Raw genomic sequence first — 21,020 nt, forward strand, 5'->3', positions numbered from 1 at the left:
GCCTGATCTAGACCCTTATATCTTAGTCTGATCACTGAGATCATCTATGGGGTTGTTGTTGCTTGTCCCCGGACTTGGCAAGGTTCATTTGGCATCAACGCAAAATAGTGTCTTAAGTGCCACCACCTCAGTCCTTCAAAATGTTCTTCCAGTAGAGATTCAGCAAGCACCTTCTGTTTCAGCCTTTAAACACCTGCTGAAAGTTCTTCTATGCCATCAGGCTTATGCAAGCAATTAAGAAAATGTATTTCCATAATAGATTATGTTCTCTGGTTTTAAATGTTCAAGTGTTTTTATTATATAAAGATATTATTGTAAACTATTTCAGTTTGTTATGATACAGTGATGTGTGTGTGTGTGTGTGTGTGTGTGATATTGTCATATCATGATGGATCTTTTAATTTGTTCTGCTCCATTCCTTCTCCTGCCTGGTGTGTGCCCTCTCCGCCCTGCCTCCCTAACAGTAATTGAGCCCTGTTAGTCTTCATTGGATTGTGTCCTGGAATCCTGCATATATTGGAGCTCAACCAAGTTTGCTGATGCTCCTCCCTCTTGTGTTCGTGTGGTGCAGTTTTGGCTATAGAAGGACTGACATTCAGAGAACTGAAATCTCTGTTGATATATATGATGTTAGCAGGGCTTTTCCCAGCAGGAACTCACTGGAACTCAGTTCCAGAACCTCTCAGGTGGGCACCATTGCCTTTATAAGAGAACAAGGTGTGTTACAAGGGCTCTAAAAATTACAGGGTACGTGCCCAATACCCTCCTGCACACACAGGTATGTTCACACACATGCATGCATTTTAACCTCTGATTTTCAGCTGTTCCTAAAAGCAGGAGAAGGCACTTTCATTCACAACTATTACATTCATCGATGTACATCCCAATACATTTCCTGCTCCTTTGGAATACCAAAGCAAACAACAACAACAACAACAACAACAACAACATTTTTACTATGTTTGCAAGACCTTACGTCCTTATGTGCATGGTTTTATCTTCTTACTCAGTGTTCTATCTGGGCTGCAATCCTGTCAGCATTCACCACCTGGGTCCATTGTTGGAAGGCCAATGCTTTGGCCAATTATTAATTTGTCTTCAGTGCTTACTTTTGTGGCAAGTTATGGCAGACAAAACTAAAAATGTGAACAGTGGTTAAGCATGAATCTGTCAATCAGACCTGAGTCTCTTGGAGTTCAATGACAGTTCTATGAAAGTGTATTTAGTATTGCTGGCCAGATGTTTCTCCGAACGAAGTAGGTTGGGATTCCCTAGACTACTGCTACAGGTGGTTTCTTCCAACTCGAGGATGTTGCACATAATTAAATGTTTCTAACTCAATGTTATGCTGATCAATAATTACACATCTCAGAGTCACATAGTGAAACTGAGAATGAACTATGATTGATCAGAAGATGAGCCATGAAATAGGCAATGCCCTTGGCATTCAGACTATTTACAATGTTCTCTGCACTTCCATGCAATCTGTACAATAGATGTTAGGACATTTATATTGGTTTCACTGAGTTGCAGGCCCACGCTATAAAGGACAAAGTAGTATTTTGAGCATACAGGTCTATGAGCATGTGTATTCTGCATTGCAGGGGGTTGGACTAGATGACCATGGGGGGTCCCTTCCAACTCCAAAATTCTATGATTCTATGATAGTATATGTTTTATTAACACAGTAGTACTTCGTTATTTCAATAACCCCCCAAATAATACTGAACACAGACAAGCGTGGTTGCCTAAACCAAGGCGATTCAATCAGAATTCAGTTCAATTGAATATTCATTCTGAGAAAATCTCTACAATGTTTTATTTATCTCAGTAGTCACAGTATTATCTTCAGTCAAGCTCTCATGCTTTGTCTGACTAAATTATGTGAAATTCCATGAACCTCAGAGACAATTCCTAATATTGGAGCTTTGCTATGTTGACAATTCTCGGTAGACTTGCTGGCTACAGCTGAGCAAAACTCAGCTGTTTTCTTAGGAATAAGTGCATTTTCTTTGGTTTCTATCCATGTAGGATTTCAGGCTCCCTGCTGAATTGCACACAGGCTGAATGAACTCAAAACCTTCACAGTGAGAGAAATTCAGAAATAGGCAAGTGCCGAGCAATTTCTCTTGAAAACATACAATAATTCAGATTTGAATTTACATCCCATTGACATTGTATGTCAGTCAGTTCAAGGTCTCAGAGTCATTATGTAGGTTCTCTCATGGATGGAAGTTCATTACAAGTTTTAGGCCACATTCATGCCATACATTTAAAGCAGTATGATAGCATTCTAAACAGTCATGGCTTCCTGAAAACAATTCTGGGAAGTACAATTTGTGAAGGGTGCTGAAAGAAGGTGGGAGGCCCTGAATCCCATCCCAGAACTACATTTCCTAGAGTACCTTAACAATCAATCTCTTTTCACAGGGAGCTCTGGAATGCACCTGGGAATGTGATGAAGCATTTGGAATGAGTAAACCGGAGTCATCATTTAATTTCATGTATGAGGGCGGTAAATGTCCTGTGTGAGTGCCTGGAGGCAGTTGGAGGATGGATGGTGGTTAACAGATTGAGGTTGAATCCTGACAAGACTGAAGTACTGTTTCTGGGGGACAGGGGCGGGTGGGTGTGGGATAAGTGTGCCCCTGAGGGACCAGGTGCACAGCCTGGGAGTCATTTTGGACTCACAGCTGTCCATGGAGGCACAGGTTAATTCTGTGTCCAGGGTGGCTGTCTACCAGCTCCATCTGATACGCAGGCTGAGACCCTACCTGCCCACAGACTGTCTCACCAGAGTAGTGCATGCTCTAGTTATCTCCCGCTTGGACTACTGCAATGCGCTCTACGTGGGGCTACCCTTGAAGGTGACCCGGAAACTGCAATTAATCCAGAATGTGGCAACTAGACTGGTGACTGGGAGCGGCCGCCGAGACCACATAACACTGGTCTTGAAAGACCTACATTGGCTCCCAGTACGTTTCCGAGCACAATTCAAAGTGTTGGTGCTGACCTTTAAAGCCCTAAACGGCCTCGGTCCTATATACCTGAAGGAGCGTCTCCACCCCCATCGTTCTGCCCGGACACTGAGATCCAGCGCCGAGGCCCTTCTAGCAGTTTCCTCACTGCGAGAAGCAAAGCTACAGGGAACCAGGCAGAGGGCTTTCTTGGTAGTGGCACCCGCCCTGTGGAACACCCTCCCATCAGAGGTCAGAGAGATAAACAACTACCTGACATTTAGAAAATACCTAAAGGCAGCTCTTTTCAGGGAAGTTTTTAATCTGTGATATTTTAATGTATTTTAATGTGTGTTGGAAGCTGCCCAGAGTGGCGGGGGGGGGGGCAGCCAGATGGGTGGGGTATAAGTAATATTATTATTATTATTATTATTATTATTATTATTATTATTATTATATTGATAAAGTGAACTCTTGAAATTTGTCTACTCCCAATCTTGGGAGAAGTGGTCTCTTTTCACATGCATACACATAATGCAAAAGTAGATGAAAAGGTTTGGTTCAGCATTAGTTTTATTTCCTGTTGCTCCTCTTTCGTTTTAATGGAGTGATGGGGTGACCTGAGCAGCATGTGCACAGGAATGCACAAAAATGTGATGGGTGGATTCAAGTAGGGCTGTGTAGAGTGTTAGGGGAAGGGTAGCACCTCTTTTGGGGGCCACATGGTGCTCCTTCTGGGGTAGTTTGCCCACCGTTGTCCCAAACCTGCACTCAGCTCTCACCTGTGGCTCCTAGAAGCTGTCAGCACGTGAAACAGCCGCACCCCAACCAGGTGAAGGAAGCTGATGGGTCTCAATCCCTCGGTGAGTCAGGGACTTTCCCTGAATGTGAAGACAGGCTCTGGTGGATTGAGCAGATGAGACCAACAGTGGGTCTGACAGTCAGTAAGGTCGTTTCTGCACATGTAGAAGAGTTTGGATTTGATATCCCGCTTTTTCACTACCCGAAGGAGTCCCGCTTTTTCACTACCCGAAGGAGTCTCAAAGCGGCTAACATTCTCCTTTCCCTTCCTCCCCCACAACAAACACTCTGTGTTTCAGTGTGACTAGCCCAAGGTCACCCAGCAGCTGCATGTGGAGGAGCGGAAACGCGAACCTGGTTCACCAGATTACGATTCTACTGCACTACACCACACTGGCCACATAAGTGAGGGCCTGATGGGGCTCATCATCTAGGACAGGCATGTCCAACAGGTCCCACCCCCAGCGCTAGCTTTTTCCGTTAGCACCTCAGCAGCAGTGGACGTTGTTGGACGCGGCATGTGGAAGCAATGCTGTATGTAGTGCATCGTGAAATTGTAAGCGCTTCATGTTCTAGCAATGGAAACTCCCCCCCCCCAAAGAAAAAGCTCTGTAACTTTGGCCACACACCCCAAAAAAAGCTCAACAACTTTGGCTTACCCCCCCCCCAAAAAAGCTCAACAACTAAGGGTCAACCTTCCCAATCAAAGCTCAACAACTCTTGGCAATGACAATGGATAGATCACTGCCAGCTTTTTTTGTAGATCACAGTCTCTTGGGAGTTGGGTGTGGCTGATCTAGGAGAAGAAAAACTCTGAAACTAAACCACTGCTGCTTTGTGGGATATCTTCAGGAGAAGAAAAAGCTAAGGAGTAAACTCTACACAAATCCAGAGTGGAGTCCCTAAGATGGTAGGATGGCGCCTTGCATGCCTCTCTCTGGCAACTGCTGCAGCCAAGCTCATGCTAAACATATTGCTTTCCTTTCCTTTGGACCACATCAGCAAGGTGGGAGAAGCAGTTCTTGTCATCTAGGCAGCCCCAGACCTCCATACACCCTCCCCAGGCTTGCACCCTGGGGAGATCACTTAAGTGCTGCTAACACAGCGGTTTGACAATGGATTCAATGAAATAAAGTGAACTCTAAAAAAAACTGGGCACAAACGGTATTCTTATGCCCAGATCACATTCCTGGATAGGAACAATGACTCCATGCTTGCCATGGACAATTCTCTGGCAACATTCGCATCCCCTCTACATATTACTCACCTCTCAGAAAAAATATAGTTGTATATTGGTTATTGGTGGCATCCAATAACTCTTGACTCCTTGCACAATAGAAATCTGCCTATGTAATGGGACTTCTAGTTTCTCTTTCCCTTATCCCAGACCCTCCCCACCTGCTACAGAGCAGATCTCAACCCTCCAGAGAATATTTTCAGATTGCTGGGGGGGGGGTGGACTGCAGGGCATACAGCAGAAAGTAGAAAACCCCGCTTGTGCTATATTGCATCTTAACCATTCTTCTCTATTTTGTTTGGTTTGTATGACTGTTTTGCCCTCATCAGCACACAGCCCAGTGGCAGAGCTGATCTGATAACACACATGCTGCCTTTCAGCAGCTCCATAATAAGCCGTGTCAGATTCATTTTCATATGGCTCGTAAATACGGGGAGTTCTCTTGACATTGCAAGCACCTCACTGGCCGCTGCATCCATTCTTTTGATTGCTGCTAGACCAGCAAGGGCAACAATGTTCACAGATCTTGTGCTCTGGGTTTTAGGGCTCCTCCCCAATAAAAGCAGATTAGATTATTCTTGTTTACATAATTTCAGACTGAAACATTTGTTCCTGCAATTTCACGGGTGCTGTCAAAGACAGGAAATCATGTTATCCATGCACTACGGTCACCCTCCATTTACTGCTTTGCTTCATACAGAGCTTTTGTACATAGAACAGAGCCTAACATTCTTTCAAACTTTTAGTTTCTGAGGGAGGAGGAATAAAAAAGAAAAAAGTTCTCATGGCTGCCTCTTCACCTGCCTTCTCTGAGCAAGTGAGAAGGAGCTGTCCCATCTTCATGACTTGTCCTCTTCCTCTCAAAGGTGATGTTAACTCAGCCCAAGAAAATAAGCAGTGGCCAGCAACCAGGCAGATGAAACTTAGGTGGGCACACTTAGGAGAGGAGGGCAACCCCCGAAACAAGCACTAATCTGAATATGCCTCTGGGGTAAACCTACACCAGTTGCCAACCTTCAAGTTGAATGAAGATTCTTAGCACCCCAAACCAGAAGCGAGCATTGATTCTGAATGAGCATCTGAGATAGGTTTGTACAGCATCCGACGCTTCAAACTGAATTGAGGTCTCCTGACATGTCCTAAGAATATCTTGCCCAAGGACTCTCCAAACCTGAAGCCACTGGTTGGATGGACCTCCAGAGCTTGTGATCCTTCAAGGTGAATGGAGATCCCCAGCCTGGCATGGCTCAGTAACCAGTCTTGGTTATGCACCATCACAATGGGTCTGCCAGGCCTTGATGGCAGATGGGCTATGCCCGGATTCCTGAGCCACAAATAGTGGAGGAGGCACCAACATCCTAGATTAATTAATGAACTTGTGTAGACTCATTCAGCCTTGCTTGTCATCCCTCAGATTTCTCTTGTTATTTCATCCGAGCCTTCATGTCAGGATCATTATCTGGCCTGTTCCCTGCCACTTTATCCTGACAGCTCCTTTTATGTCACTAAGGCTGTCTCATTAAGCACCTCCATTACACACCTCCCTGTTTGAAAGAAGTCCTTTGTTGCTATTTTATTTTTATTATATATATATTTTTTAAATGAAGTAATTAAGCCTTATAGCAGACAGAAATATTATGTCTGAATATGAAAGGATATCTGAGGAGAAGCTTTCAGGCCATTCATATTGCTCAAAAAATTGCTTTGATTCAGAAAAATGGCATTTTGACAGGGCATTAGTCATAAAAAGAAGAAAGACAGGGGGGAAGGTGAATTAGACTTCATAGATATATGAGGTGATGGATGAGCAGTTTTCATATCAAAGAGGAGGACTGTGTGCACGCCTCTGTGTCTTGCTCCCTTGCCATCGGAAGATTGCATCAGGTAAAGTCAGTTGCTGCTCAGAGCTTAAAGCTGAGCTAGACTGAGATTTGAATGAGGCTATTTCCTTGAGAAGGCAAGGGATTAGATCTGTTCATAAGAACTTACGGGGTTTCAAGGAGGTTGATGAGAGATGTCCAGGAGATTGAAAGATGAAAGGATCAAAATTAAATCCATGGTTGGTCAACAGCGTCCCAGCACTGAACTTTCCAAGTTTTCGCAAGTGAAGATAGGAATCGCCCTGCCTGGGCTCACAAGTGGTCACTAGACTTGATAGGCCACAGCTGCGAGTTTTGTAGAAAGTATCACCTCAGGTAAAAATAAGCCTCCTGCTCCCTTTATTTACAGGCCAATAGCCATGCTGTTTATTTGCTGGGATAATAATGGGCAGAAGCTGAAAGGAATTGAAAGGAAAAGTCTAAGGGTGGAGCCTTTTTAGATGCAGACAAGTTTTTAAATGTTCATACTGGGAGAAATCCAACGTAGCGCTATAAGAATCATTCTACCAGGACCAGCATTTCAGCTAGCCAGACAGAAGAATCCCCTGTTCTTAAGGTTATCCCAACTTTTCCCCAAGGCAATGGGGAGGGGAGAGAAGTGGGGAAAGTCCTGTTGAACTGGCAGGAGCCCATGTGTCAGGGGACCACCACGGGTCAGCGGAGAGCCCGGTAGATCGGGACAGGGACTCTTGGACAATGCTGGATCCCCAGAGCCTAGCGCCTGGCAGCTTCCTCCAGAAGGTGGGACTGGGGCTCAGGAGGAGGTGCAGACCCTTAGGGATGTTGAGGAGATGAGAGCTCCAGAGGGAGAGTTGCAGAGGGCGGACCAAAGCACTCAAGTGGGGGAGGCTCCAGAAGCTACAGCACCGGTCCCTCAACTGAGCAGCTTTAGTAGAGAAGGTGCTCCGCCAGCACCCTCACCCCAACAGAGGGGAGGGGAGAGGAGGGACCAACAGAGGAGGTTCAGGGTGCCCAGGGGGCAATGTTGGCAAAAGTCACAAAGGGAGGCGCTTCCGGATTCTGAATCAGATTCGTAAACTCAGGCCTTTTGACGCTCTGCCTTGTACATATGTATATAATAAAACCGTGTAAAAACCAAGCACTGCTTACTTGTGAGGAAGCCACCCACACCATAACACCATGAATAGGCTTCTGTTAGCGATACTCATTAGTTGAATCCAGCCTCTGGTTTTACTAGATGGAAATTGTGTTGTTTTTAATTGTGTTGTACAGTATACGGAACGGTCTGTTGTTATGCTTGCAACTCTTGCATTTGTTTTACAATTGTACGTTTCATCGTTGTAACCTGCCCTGGGGCTTTGTGGTGAGTGGCAGGTAAATAGCTAAAAAAATTAAGAAAACAAAGAAAGAATTGGTACAGTTGGCTGCTGTTGGAATTTGGCTTGACGTTTCAAGGGCTTGTCTCCTTCGCAGGGTCCAGAGGAAAAATAAAGAGCAAAGGAGGAGGTCAGGTGTAAGGGAGTAAGGTCAGGCTGTTGGGGGGGGGGGCTTGGTTTGTCAGGTCTCAGAGGTGGTCCTGACATTTTGTTTGACATGAACCTAACAGAGAAGGGCCATAGATCACATACTTTACTGTGGTTAGCCAGTATCTGCCTGAAGGAGCTAATCAGTAGGGCTTTGCACTAAATTCAGCCAAAGCTTGAACTGAAACAAGCCAATTCAAGGGGACCTGGCTGTCACCTAAGGTGGTTGAAGACAGCCCTGGGTTGCCACAGGTCGGTTTGCATGGTCCAGGGCCACTTGAGGATATCAGGGGATGGGGCATCTGGCAGAAAGGAGGAGCAGACATTGGGCAAGAAAATTGTTGGGGAAGAAGGAGAAGCAGTGAAAAGACCTTGGAAGTTGGAGAAAAGGTAGAGATGGGGGTTGCTACTAGATGTACATCTGAACCCACATACATGTCCACCAAATGTATGCTGGCCCATGACAGGTCCTTCCTGGTAGTGGCTCCCCATTTATGGAATGCCCTCCTTGTGAGATCTTCTTCCCTCCCTCTTTAACATTGTGAAATTTATTAACATTCCTGTTCGTCCAAGCATTTGAAAGCTGAAATATATTGTTCTAGACAACCCTGAAATTATTTAGCTGTGAATACATTATATTGTTTTTAAAGGTTTTTGACATTTTAAAATGGTTTTTGCTGTTTGGTTGGTGGGATAGTAATGTAATAAATGATGATGATAACATATAGAAGCTGTCAATATTCACAGAATTTCTTCAACAACATCTACCACATCTGGTAACACACAGGTGCTTGTGTGCCCACCACCCAACATACACTACTGAGAGGAGTAGAACCATCTGTTTGTGTATATCATTTAAGCTTTATGCTTAATAAAGAACTTATCACATCAGGAAATAGAAAAAGATTTTTTTCCCTTATGGAAATGAAAGCAGTAGGGTATATGAATGTTGTGTTGAACTGCAGGTTACAAATACAGGCGTACCTCAGAAGTCAAACAGAATCCGTTCCGGAAGTCCGTTTGAAAGTAGTAGTAGTAGTAGTAGTAATATTTTATTTATACCCCGCCCATCTGGCTGGGTTTCCCCAGCCACTCTGGGCGTCTTCCAACCTAATATTAAAAACATGGTAGTTGGACACAACTAAATGACTAAACAACAACAACAAACAGGGCTGCCTTCAGATGTCTTTTAAAAGTATGATAGTTGCTTATTTCCTTGACATCTGATGGGAGGGCGTCCCACAGGCAGGTGCCACTACCAAGAAAGCCCTCTGTCTGGTTCCCTGTAACCTCAGTTCTCACCGTGAGGGAACCGTCAGAAGGCCTTTGGCGCTGGACCTCAGTGTCCGGGCAGAATGATGGGGGTGGAGATGCTCCTTCAGGTATACTGGACCAAGGCCATTTAGGGCTTTAAAGGTCAGCAGCAACACTTTGAATTGTGCTCAGAAACGTACATGGGAGCCAATGTAGGTCTTTCAGGACCAGTGTTATATGGTCTCAGCGGCCATGTTCGATGTTCGGCTTCCAAAAAAAGTAAGAAAACTGGAACACTCACTTCTAGTTTTCAATCGTTCAGGAGCCGGAACGTTTGGCTTCCAAGGTGTTTGGGATCCAAGGTACGACTGTATACCCTAACTTTTTTATCCACTATGAAATGATGGTGATGATTGATTAAATTTACAAACTTCCCTTCGTCCAGAGATCTTGTACCTAGCTATAGTTCATATTTTCCTATTGAGAACCTGTTGAGAGCACACCATCACTCCTACCATGTCAGATGCCATCCATGGATGCAACTGAAAAGTTCCTTACGAATCAGGATGAATGCAGAAGTCAAAGCAAATAAAAGCTATGGGGTTATCTCATCTTGGCAAAAGCATGGCTTGTGCCTGGCCTCATGAAGATGCCCCCCACTGTCAAGACAGCAGGTGTTTTGCAACAAACAGGAATCAATTCATTGACAAAAGGAAGACCTGCAGAAGGTGGAGAGGAACTTTGCTTAGTACTTTACTACATCTCCAGCTCTTCACATTAGAAAATAAAATCAGGAGTATTTCTGGAGATGATCAGAAGATGGGATAAGAAAGACATTCTGCAGAATGGAGAGAACGAGCTGTCCATTTATTGGGGATTCATCTTTTCATCCGTTTTAGTTCAGACATGTAGACAATGCTATTGTTTCTAGCCACAGAGCTCCCACCATTTTTAAAATGAAAACATGGTCACAATGGCTTGTTTTGTGCTCTAATAGCCCATGGATTCAAAATAACTTGTGACACGTTATGCCAAACTTTAACATGCCAATACTTATGAATGCATACTTTGTTTTACTCTTTACCCCTTTTCCTTTCTGTTACGGGACACAGGTGGCGCTGTGGGCTAAACCACTGAGCCTAGGGCTTGCTGATCAGAAGGTTGACGGTTCGAATCCCTTCTGATCCCTTCTGGTGAGCTCCCGTTGCTTGGCCCCAGCTCCTGCCAACCTAGCAGTTCGAAAGCATGTCAAAATGCAAGTAGATAAATAGGAATCACTATAGCGGGAAGGTAAACGGTGTTTCCATGTGCTACTCTATGTTTGTGATCTGCCTTCATTACACTTCCTACCCTGAATCAAGACACGAGACAGAGATATGTTTTTTTTTTTTAAAGGCCACATCTATTAAGTTGTTAGATCTGTATCAGCATAAACAAATCGTTAAGTTTGGGGACATGATCTGAGGAAGGTGGTGGGAATAGTTTATTTGGGTTGAATTCAATATAGTACTAAGCAAAATGTTTCATCAGTGCAATGGTTTCTCTTTCCATAACATAATTTCCTCTCCCTCTCCTCCCCACACGTCCCCTAGATCCTGTTGTGCTAGCACTAATCCTTTTGCCTTTAAATTCATACTGAATCAAATTTCTTTCCCATCCCTGCAAAAATACAGTTTGGATATCACTGGCATAAACAAAAAGAAGCAGAAATGCATTTTTTAAAAAAATGAACAGGTACAAGATATCAAAGTATCTCAAAAAAATTAGTTGTGAGGCATGTTCATAGGGATGTGGTGAAAAGGGCAAGGTGGGAATGATGAAAAATATAATACAAGAGTCTCAAATGTCTGCTACTAGAAGCACACAATGACTTATGAATGGAGGAAGAGATGAAAAATGCATTTGAGCTGGGAATTCAAACTGTGTATTGGTACCGGTACTTTGATAATAAACTTTCCCCCTTTGCTAGCTCATGCTAACACGGAAAGGAGCAGTGGCGAAAGGGGGAAGGGATAGATGAAAAAGAGGTTTAGTAAAATGTGACCAGTGGAATCAGTAGATTAAGGTTTATCAGGTTCCCCCTTTGAGGACTTCCAGCTGACTGTTCCTCTTTTGGTTTAGTCATCCGTAGACATTGCAAACAAACAAAATGTATGCAGAAAACTTGAGTGCTGGTAGATGGAATGATGACCCATGTGACTTGTTCCAGTAAATGAGGTTGTCACTTTTATCAGATTAATGTGCAGGCATAAACTGGCTTGACCACTAAAACTAATCCAGAATCTGGCAGTTAGACTGATGACTGGAAGCGGCTGCAGGGACCATGTAACACCAGTCTTGAAAGACCTACTTGGGGTTCCGGTTTCCGCCGGCAGGAATGGCGGACCTGTTTTCCATCTCTCTGACCTTCGTGAGGAATTTGGCGGTTGCTAGGGGAGTAAATGGCAACCCCCTACCCTCTCCGGGGGTTACGGAGAGGGGCCGCTGGCCCGCGATGCCCCCAGACCCACTCCGACTGTTTTTGGAGTGGGGGGAGCTTGGGCTGAGCACTTACGAGGGCCAGGACTCCCGGACGCTAATCTGCATGGCGGGGATTTCCATGGTTAAAGAAGATAATTAGGCTTAAATCTATGGACATACTTCAGAAGGAGGGGAAGAAGCGCTGTTTACTGCTGAGAAATTTATGCTGCTGAGGGAGAGGAGTCAAAGGCTGTACTGCATCAGGAAGAAGGATTGATGGGGACGGAGCGATAAGGGAAGTGAGTTTTTATTTTTTCTTCATATATGTTGCCTCGTACCTTCCCGGACGCGATGTCCTGGCTTGTTTGGAGTGAAAGAGAAGCAAAAGACTGTGTGAGTTGAACTTTATAACTGTTGTTACTGAGCATATTTTTTAAAGATGTGGAGTTGCCAATGAGAAAAGCCCCCCCCCCTAGTCGGACGGAAGGAGTTCTGGACGCGTTCGGAGGATTTATGAGCTGTGACGCACTTTAAATTGGAGCAGCGACCTGAAGCTAAGTTCAGCTATAGGGCAAGGAGATCCATTAATTTACCAAGAGTTTATGGTTTGATGTTTGGGTCTCCTGCCTGGAAAAGCTGTAAATTCTATAAAGATCGTAAATCTTCATGGCTATGAGAGAAAACGAAAGTGATTTGAGCTTTTTAAGATGGCGCTGCTTCGAGCTGCTTCGACGCAACAGGGAGCTCCACTAAGAAGATTTATGGGGAGGCTGGACTGATTAACTCACACAGGAGAAAGAACATCTGTGAAACTTTGTTTGATATTTATCTCAGCAGCTGGGAAACAATCGGTTGAAAGTGGAAAACATCTATGTGACTGCAAGGGGAAGATCTGGATTATTATGAACTTGGAGGACGATTTGAACTTTAGAAAAAAGACGGCAGTGGACGGTTGCGAGGAATTCCCAATTTCTTGAAGCATGGGAACCCAAATAAAAAATTCTTTAGATGATTTGGCATAACATTCGGTTTGATTGATATATATATATGTGTATAATTTGAAATATTGAATGTGATATAATTGGTTTTAATTGGAAAATTAATAAAAATATTTTTTTTAAAAAAAAGAAAGAAAGACCTACTTGGCTCCCAGTACATTTCCGAGAACAATTCAAAGTGTTGGTGCTGACCTTTAAAGCCCTAAATGGCCTCGGCCCAGTATACCTGAAGGAGCGTCTCCACCCCCATTGTTCAGCCCAGTCCTGCTCTGAGGACCTTCTAGTGGTTCCCTCACTGCGAGAAGTGAGGTTACAGGGGACCAGGCAGAGGGCCTTCTGGGTAGTGGCACCTGCCCTGTGGAACGCCCTCCCACCAAATGTCAAGGATATATGTCAAGGATATACAGTGGTACCTCGATTTACGAAGGCGATCTGTTCCATGGCACTCTTCAGATGTCAAATCCTTTGTAAATTGAAGCATCCATTTTGCGCATGCGCAGAACACACATGCCGCGAAAATACTTCCAGGTTTGCGGACTTCATACGTCGAAGCATTCGTAAGTCAAGGTACCACTGTACAACCTTTAGAAGACATCTGAAGGCAGCCCTGTATCAGGAAGTTTTTAATGTTTAATGTTTTATTATGTTTTTGTATGTGCTGGAAGCTACCCAGTGAGATGGGAGGGGTACAAATAGAATGGAATGGAATCATGTGCCACTTTGTGAAATCCAAAGTTTGCAACCAGCATCGTTCAAAAGTGATCACAGGCACACTTCTGAGATCACAGCATATAGCAGATCTAGCTAAGTATATATGTCTTGGGTCAGACTTAATTATAATGTCAATGTGACATTTCATGATAAAAAGGTTTCAGTACGCGTATCACAGATGCTGCCTGAATCTAGAGATTAGCCAGCCTGCAACAAAACCATCAGCCGTTTAAAAAAAAAAAAAACCAGGGGTAGTTACGATTAAAATTCAGAGACTGTAACTTGTGATTATTAATAGATACACTATCTCAATTAATAATCCAGTGCTTTCGGCCTTCGAGAAGAGGAAGGAGTCATGCTAATGTAGCTGAACATGATTCCCCCCCTTGAGCTTTCAGAGTACCTTAAACACTGCTCGGAAGCCTGAAATTCTGTTGTCAGCTTTACGGTAATTCAGTACATAAGCAGGAGCCTCAAACTGGAAGCAGGGCACAGTATAGGCTCCAAAGGTTCTGCTCCAGTTTTTACTGCTTGAAAATGGGGGCTAGAATAAGGAAACCCAGGACTCAGGTATTTTCATTAGAAGAGTGTTCAGAAGGCTTGACATCTCTCTCTCTCTCTCTCTCTCTCTCTCTCTCTCTCTCTCTCTCTCTCTCTCTCTCTCTCTCTCCCCCCCCCCCACCCCATTTTTCCAGTGCACGGAAACCACAAGCTGGCCAGTGGGGATGAGAAATGAGGGGTGAAATCTGATCCAGTTCACATTTAAAGCTGAATTTTTTCAAATTTGAACTTTCTGAAACAATGTAAGAACTGAAACACAGTGCCACCCTTCAAAGTTTGCACTTACCCAAATTTTGTGGTGTGGTTCTCCAAGGAATGTTTGCCAAAAAATAAATAAAAATAAAATTTGATTTGCCTACAACATAGGGCAAATAACTTAATACTAACTTCAATGCAGAGAAAGATGTGTTTAATAGGAGCAAAACACCCCCACCCCACCCTAGATCAGCTTTGTCCACCTCTTAACTGAGCTATCAGAGATAAATATGCTTGGCATTGCATTAGCTCTCTGTTGCAAAGATCAAGGTTTTCTAAAGATAGACAGTCTCATTCTGTGTTTCATTGCTTTTTAATAAGTTGAAAATGTCACAGTCATTGCCAGGAAATATCACCGAATGTTTGTTTGTATGGTTCTGTTTCTATGATAATTTAGTTGGGATTAAATCTATCTCAGTCTTGTTAGAAGGCAGAGCAGCAGAAACAGATTTAACCTTAAAAAATATTACAGTTTATAATGTCTGATTGACTTTTAGAAATCACTGTGGCCTATTACACTTTTCTACAGATACAGGAGTGAAAGAATAACCTTCAAATGGACAAACTGGAATTTATTCTATTTCAGTCACTGGTGAACTTACTTTTCACTTGTGATGAGGCGAGTGGCAGTTCTTTCATCTATGGCAGGGGTCAGCAAACTTTTTCAGCGGGGGGCCGGTCCACTGTCCCTCAGACCTTGTGCGGGGCCGGACTATATTTTTTGGGGGGAAATGAACAAATTCCTACGCCCCACAAATAACCCAGAGATGCATTTTAAATAAAATGACACATTCTACTCATGTAAAAACACACTGACTCACAGACCGTCCATAGGCTGGATTTAGAAGGCAATTGGGCCGGATCCGGCCCTCGGGCCTTCGTTTCCCTACCCATGATCTATGGAATTACAGAGAGAGGCCTGATGTCATGTCACAAATTCCTCTTCTCTGAGTTACACTGGTCTGGATACAATATTTCTTCCCCGAATCCTGCAAATAAAATGTAATTTAATTTAAGGTCTGAAATAATGGCTTGCATTTGGCCTAGGGAATTCTGAATTGAAGTGTCTGTTGTAAAGCAAGCATCAAAGTTTACTTCTTAGCTCAACAGTATGGATCCAATGATGCCATTTTTATTATAACAGCTCCTGGGTACCCGGGCAGCTGCTCTGAAAAGAGGCAAATTTCCCTAGCTTTGTTTTAAATGCCAGTCACACCCTTTCCTTTCCTGGAGAAAACTGCTACCAAGATAAGCCTTGCTAGTCTGTTGATAATATTAATAATAATAATAATAAATTATGTATACCCTGCCCATCTGGCGGCTTCCAATAAAATATTAAAATACAGTAAGTCATCAAACATTAAAGGCTTCCTAAACAGGGCTGCCTTCAGATGTCTTCTAAAAGTCTGGTAGTTTTCCCCACTCTTTGACATCTGGTGGCAGGGCGTTCCACAGGGCAGGCATCACTATTGAGAAGGCCCTCTGCCTGTTTCCCTGTAACCTCACTTCTCATAAGGAGGGAACCGCCAGAAGACCCTTGGCACTGGACCTTAGTGTCTGGGTAGAACAATGGGGGGGGGGGAGAGAGAGACGCTCCTTCAGATATACTGGGCCGAGGCCATTTAGGTCTTTAAAGGTCAGCAGCAACACTTTGAATTGTGCTCGGAAACACACTGGGAGCCAATGTAGGTCTTTCAAGACTGGTGTTATATGGTCTCGGCGGCCGCTCCCAGTCACTAGTCCAGCTGCCACATTCTGGATTAGTTGTAGTTTCCGGGTCACCTTCAAAGGTAGCCCCACATAGAGCACATTGCAGTAGTCCAAGCAAGAGATAACTGGAGCATGCACCACTCTGGTGAGGCAGTCTGCAAGCAGATAGGGTCTCAGCCTGCATACCAGATGAAGCTGGTAAACAGCTGTCCTGGACACAGAATTGACTTGCACCTCCATGGACATCTGCGAGTCCAAAATGACTCCCAGGCTGCACACCTGGTCATTCATGGGCACAGTTACCCCATTCAGGACCATGGAGTCCCCCACACCTGCCCCCCTCCTGCCTCCCCAAAACAGTACTTCTGTCTTGTCAGGATTCAACCTCAATCTGTTAGCCGCCATCCCTCCAAATCCCTTTATTCTGGTTAGTTTCCTTTTGCTTGAGAAAAGTTGACTCAGGAATTAAATTTACTGCCTGTAGTGCATTAAAAGAAAATGTTATAAAAATGATGTATACCGGTAGATGGTACGTGACACCAACTAAACTTGCTAAAACATATAAGACAAGAAACAAGGAATGTTGGAAATGTAAAGAAAAGGAGGGGGATTTCTATCATATGTGGTGGACTTGCAGTAAGGTGAAAGTTTACTGGGAAATGATATCTAATGAATTAAAGAAAATGTATAAAAGTATGTTTGTTAAAAAAAACCAGAAGCATTCCTACTGGGTATAGTAGGTGAGGAGATTCCAAAGAGAGATCAAAAATTGTTTATGGATGCAACAATGGCAGCAAAGACTCTTATAGCCCCAAAATGAAAGCAACAAGAGATACCAACGATAGAAGAGTGGCAGACGAAGATGATGGAATATGCAGAACTGGCAAAGCTGACTGGGAAAGTCCGAAACCAGCATGATCAAGCTTTCCAAAAAGACTGGAGTAAATTTGCACAATACTTGAAGGATAATTGTAAACAATTAACAGCACTAGCAGTCTTGAAATAAAGAGACTTGTAATGGTAATGATTGCTACCTTTTTATATTTACTTAAATTTTGTGATAATTGGAATAAGTGAAATGTAAATTGGAAGTGGTACAAATGCTATGACATAGAAATGAACTATGAAAACAATGAGGCGGGAGGGGTGGAAGTTGATTAGCTCATATGAGCAAAGAGTTAAGATTAACAAATAAGGGTGTATTTAAATACTATGAAATGGAAATTTAATAAAATATTATTTTTTAAGAGAGAGAGAGAAAAGTTGACTCAACATAAGCTGAGTTTCACCTGTTCCTTTCAATGGGGCTGCCTCTTTCCAGCTTTGTATTATGGCACGAGCACTTCAAGCATGCCAAGGCTTTTTCCTTATTACCCGCTTCCTAACTTAATCAACTTGTTCAAAAGCTGCTCGTCTTTTAAGAGCCCGGTTGCAATAAAGCACCGTCCTTAAAGCACTATTGCTGCTGGTCAAACAATTAACATCTATTAGCATATATTAAGGAAAAGAGGCTTCCGCGGGAGGTATGCACAACACACAGTCTATTCATTCAGTAGCCATAGCAACCCTTAGTTGCTCATCAAGACCCCACATTTTTCTCTCATGTACTCCAGCGATAAGAAGGATCCCCTGTTATTTCTCAGTGTTTGGTGTTCATAGGAATCTGCCTTATACACCGACTCAGACCATTGCTCCATCTAGCTCAGCATCTCCCACCGACTGGGAGTAGCTCTCCAGGGTTTCAGGCAAGAATTATTCTCAGTCCTCCCTGGAGATGGCAGGACTTGAACCTGGGTCTTTCTACATACAAGGGAGGTGCTTTTCACATTGATTCTGCATATCTCTGATGCTTAAATCCAATTCCCGCATGAATAGAAGGCAATGCTAAACACTTAAAATCAAGACTGGCACTTCAGAACTTGCTGCTACATCCAGGCATTAAGTTAACTTGGACCACACCGTTCCAGTCTAGTTTTCCACCAAAGCGCCAATCCTATGTGGACGAAATAAATATTTCGTTAAAGCCCCAATCCCTCCTTTTTGTCATTTCTATTTCATACATTCTGCCTTCAGAAAGCTATTATTTATAACCTGTCTTCAGAACAAGATATGTTGTTGAGCCCATTTTAGGGGTGCCTAAGCACAGGGTGTTGGAGGTCTTCTGCGACTTACTGTGCAATAAATCATTGCACAGAAGCAATATTTGTGAAGAAGAATGGCATCCAGGCATCAGAGGTGAAGTAGCAGGGAGCCAACTTCAGTCATTTAGTAAAATGAAAATAGCAGGTTATCAGTTAACACCAAGACTTTATTTCCTGGGCCTTGTGTTTCCTTTGCATTCATTGCGATTCGGTACTGAAAACACCTCTAAAAAATTGACATAAATGAACATTCTGGTTTTTTGTGTGGATGTGCTAAGTCTCCTGGTCCACAGGAATAATACTCAGCAGAATGTTTCTGTTTTTCCAGTGCACACCAGAACTAAATCCCACAGCTTGCAGTCGTAAGATAGGAAAAACAGTTCATTATGCCATTTTAAAAACAAATACTGATGCACAAAGCAGCTTAAAACTGTTTATGATGAGCCGTGGAATAGATATAAACAATTTGCACAGGCAGCTCCACATAGCAAAGACAATGTATAAAATAATGACTATCAATGATGAAAAAAACCTGTGACTTTAAGATCAGAGTTAAGGCTATCTCATCTTGTAATATGACTGATGCATGTTTCTGTGTGGGGTGTATGGTATGGTTACAAGACATCCGGGTTTCCCGGGCACAGTCCCCAGATTTACAAATCTGTCCCCGGACTTCACTTAATGTCCCCGGATTTATATTTTAGGCGTTGTAGATTTATTAGTAGGGAATGAATGTTGCATGATTGGTGCAGCAGCACAAGACACATCATATGGGGACTTCTGGTGAGGCAAAATGGCGGGCGCCACGGCAGGGAGCAGCTCCTGAAGCCAGCTAGAGCCAACTGCGGTACCAGGCTGGCTCCGGGCTGCTGAGACTGCCATTGCCACTGCCGAGGGGGAACCGGGGACGCCCGGTGCAACAACTGGGGGAACCGCTGACAGACACACACACACCATGACCCAAATAGAACCAAGAGATAGAGCGCCCAGCCACCCAGCCGACTGCCCAGCCGACTGGGCCGAAAACCCCCCAGAGCCGATGCAGGGAGAAGGAGGAGAGGAGAAGGAAAAGGAAGAGAGAGAAAGAGGAAGGAGAAAAAATAAGGGAGACCTGACCTGGCCGCTGCCACGGCCGAGGAAGAGAGGTAGGAGAGCACCGGGAGGGAAAGGATACGTGGCCAAGCCCAGGCCCGACCTGAGCCTACTCCACGGCGGCTAGCGCTCAAAGAGAGCAGGCCGGGCGACAGAGGAGACCACAGAAGAGAAGACATTACTTCTAATTTTTTTTAAAAAAAAATTACTTTTTTATAATACATATTTTTTTCTCTTTTCAAAAAAAAAAAGTGTCCCTGGATTGGTTGAAAAAAATCTGAAGAGATTCAGTTGGGTTTAGAGTGTTGGAGATTTCACTGTGAGGAAGGGTTGGGGGGGTTGCAGTGGCGAGTGCATGTGTGGTTGTGGTTCGACATGGCAATTTCGAACATTTCCAAATGTTTCCACTTGCCCAAAAATGATGGCGAACATTCATCCAACCATTGAAGAACACTGTTGTATACCATAGCTTAGTTGGTCTCTAAGGTGCTACTGGAAAGAATTTTTATTTTTATTTTGTATTCCATAACTAAAAGAGAAGGCATGACACGTAGCATCTCTCTGCAAACATTGGGAGGAATTCAGTCTCACACTACCACAAAACATTCCATCAATGGGTTTCTGCTTGCCCACTATTCTGGGGGTTCTTCAGACAGTGGCGGAGCTTCATGCTTCGGCACCGGGGAGCGGAGAGCAGGTGGGGGCGGGGCTGGCGCGCATCCCGGAACTGTGGTGCACTGCCCGCAGGGGCATGATGTACGTCCTGGAGGCGTGGCTCACCGCCTGCAGGGGTGTGGCACCCAGCACGGGTGGGGGAGCAACCGCAATGGCACCCCACCGGAATCGCACTGTTGGGGTGGTGCGCTCCCCCTGCACTCTTCTTCCTCCGCCAGTGTCTCCAGACCCAATTGGGGGGTATATGAGGGAGGAAAGTGGGGGAAAGTCCTGTTGTGCTAGCAGGACTCCTTGCCTTGGCTTCTGCTAGTACAGCTACCTGTACTTAGCTGAATTCCGCCCATTATTGTCCTGACTTTTTTTGGGGGGGGGGCAGGACCTGCCTTGTTTTTTGCCAGTAGTTGCTGCCTTAGACCTTGATCGATCAGGGAAAACTACGTAAACTTCCAACCAACTCTCAAGAACTTCTCCGAACCAATGAAAAATTGCCTCCCTCCATAACCCTGAATAAAATACATCAGTACTTTTCTTTTCATTTTTTACAAAATGTTGAAAGAAATATGGTATGCCTGCTGGAGAAATCGGAGTTCAAAGGGTCACTTTGCAACACTCTCTAACTTGCTATACCAGTGACAATATTGACTAGACCAGTTTGAAATTTGGCACATTCATAGACTCTATTACATAGATCCTATATCCTAGACCCCTATTAGTTCAGCAGGTGCAATTTCTTTTGGACATTTTGCAATATTGAAGCCTATAATGGCACATTTATTATTTTTTGCTACTCACCTTAACTAAAGC

Source organism: Zootoca vivipara, chromosome 15 (assembly GCF_965207765.1).
Source record: "Zootoca vivipara chromosome 15, rZooViv2.hap1.1, whole genome shotgun sequence".
Classification (NCBI taxonomy): Eukaryota; Metazoa; Chordata; class Lepidosauria; order Squamata; family Lacertidae; genus Zootoca; species Zootoca vivipara.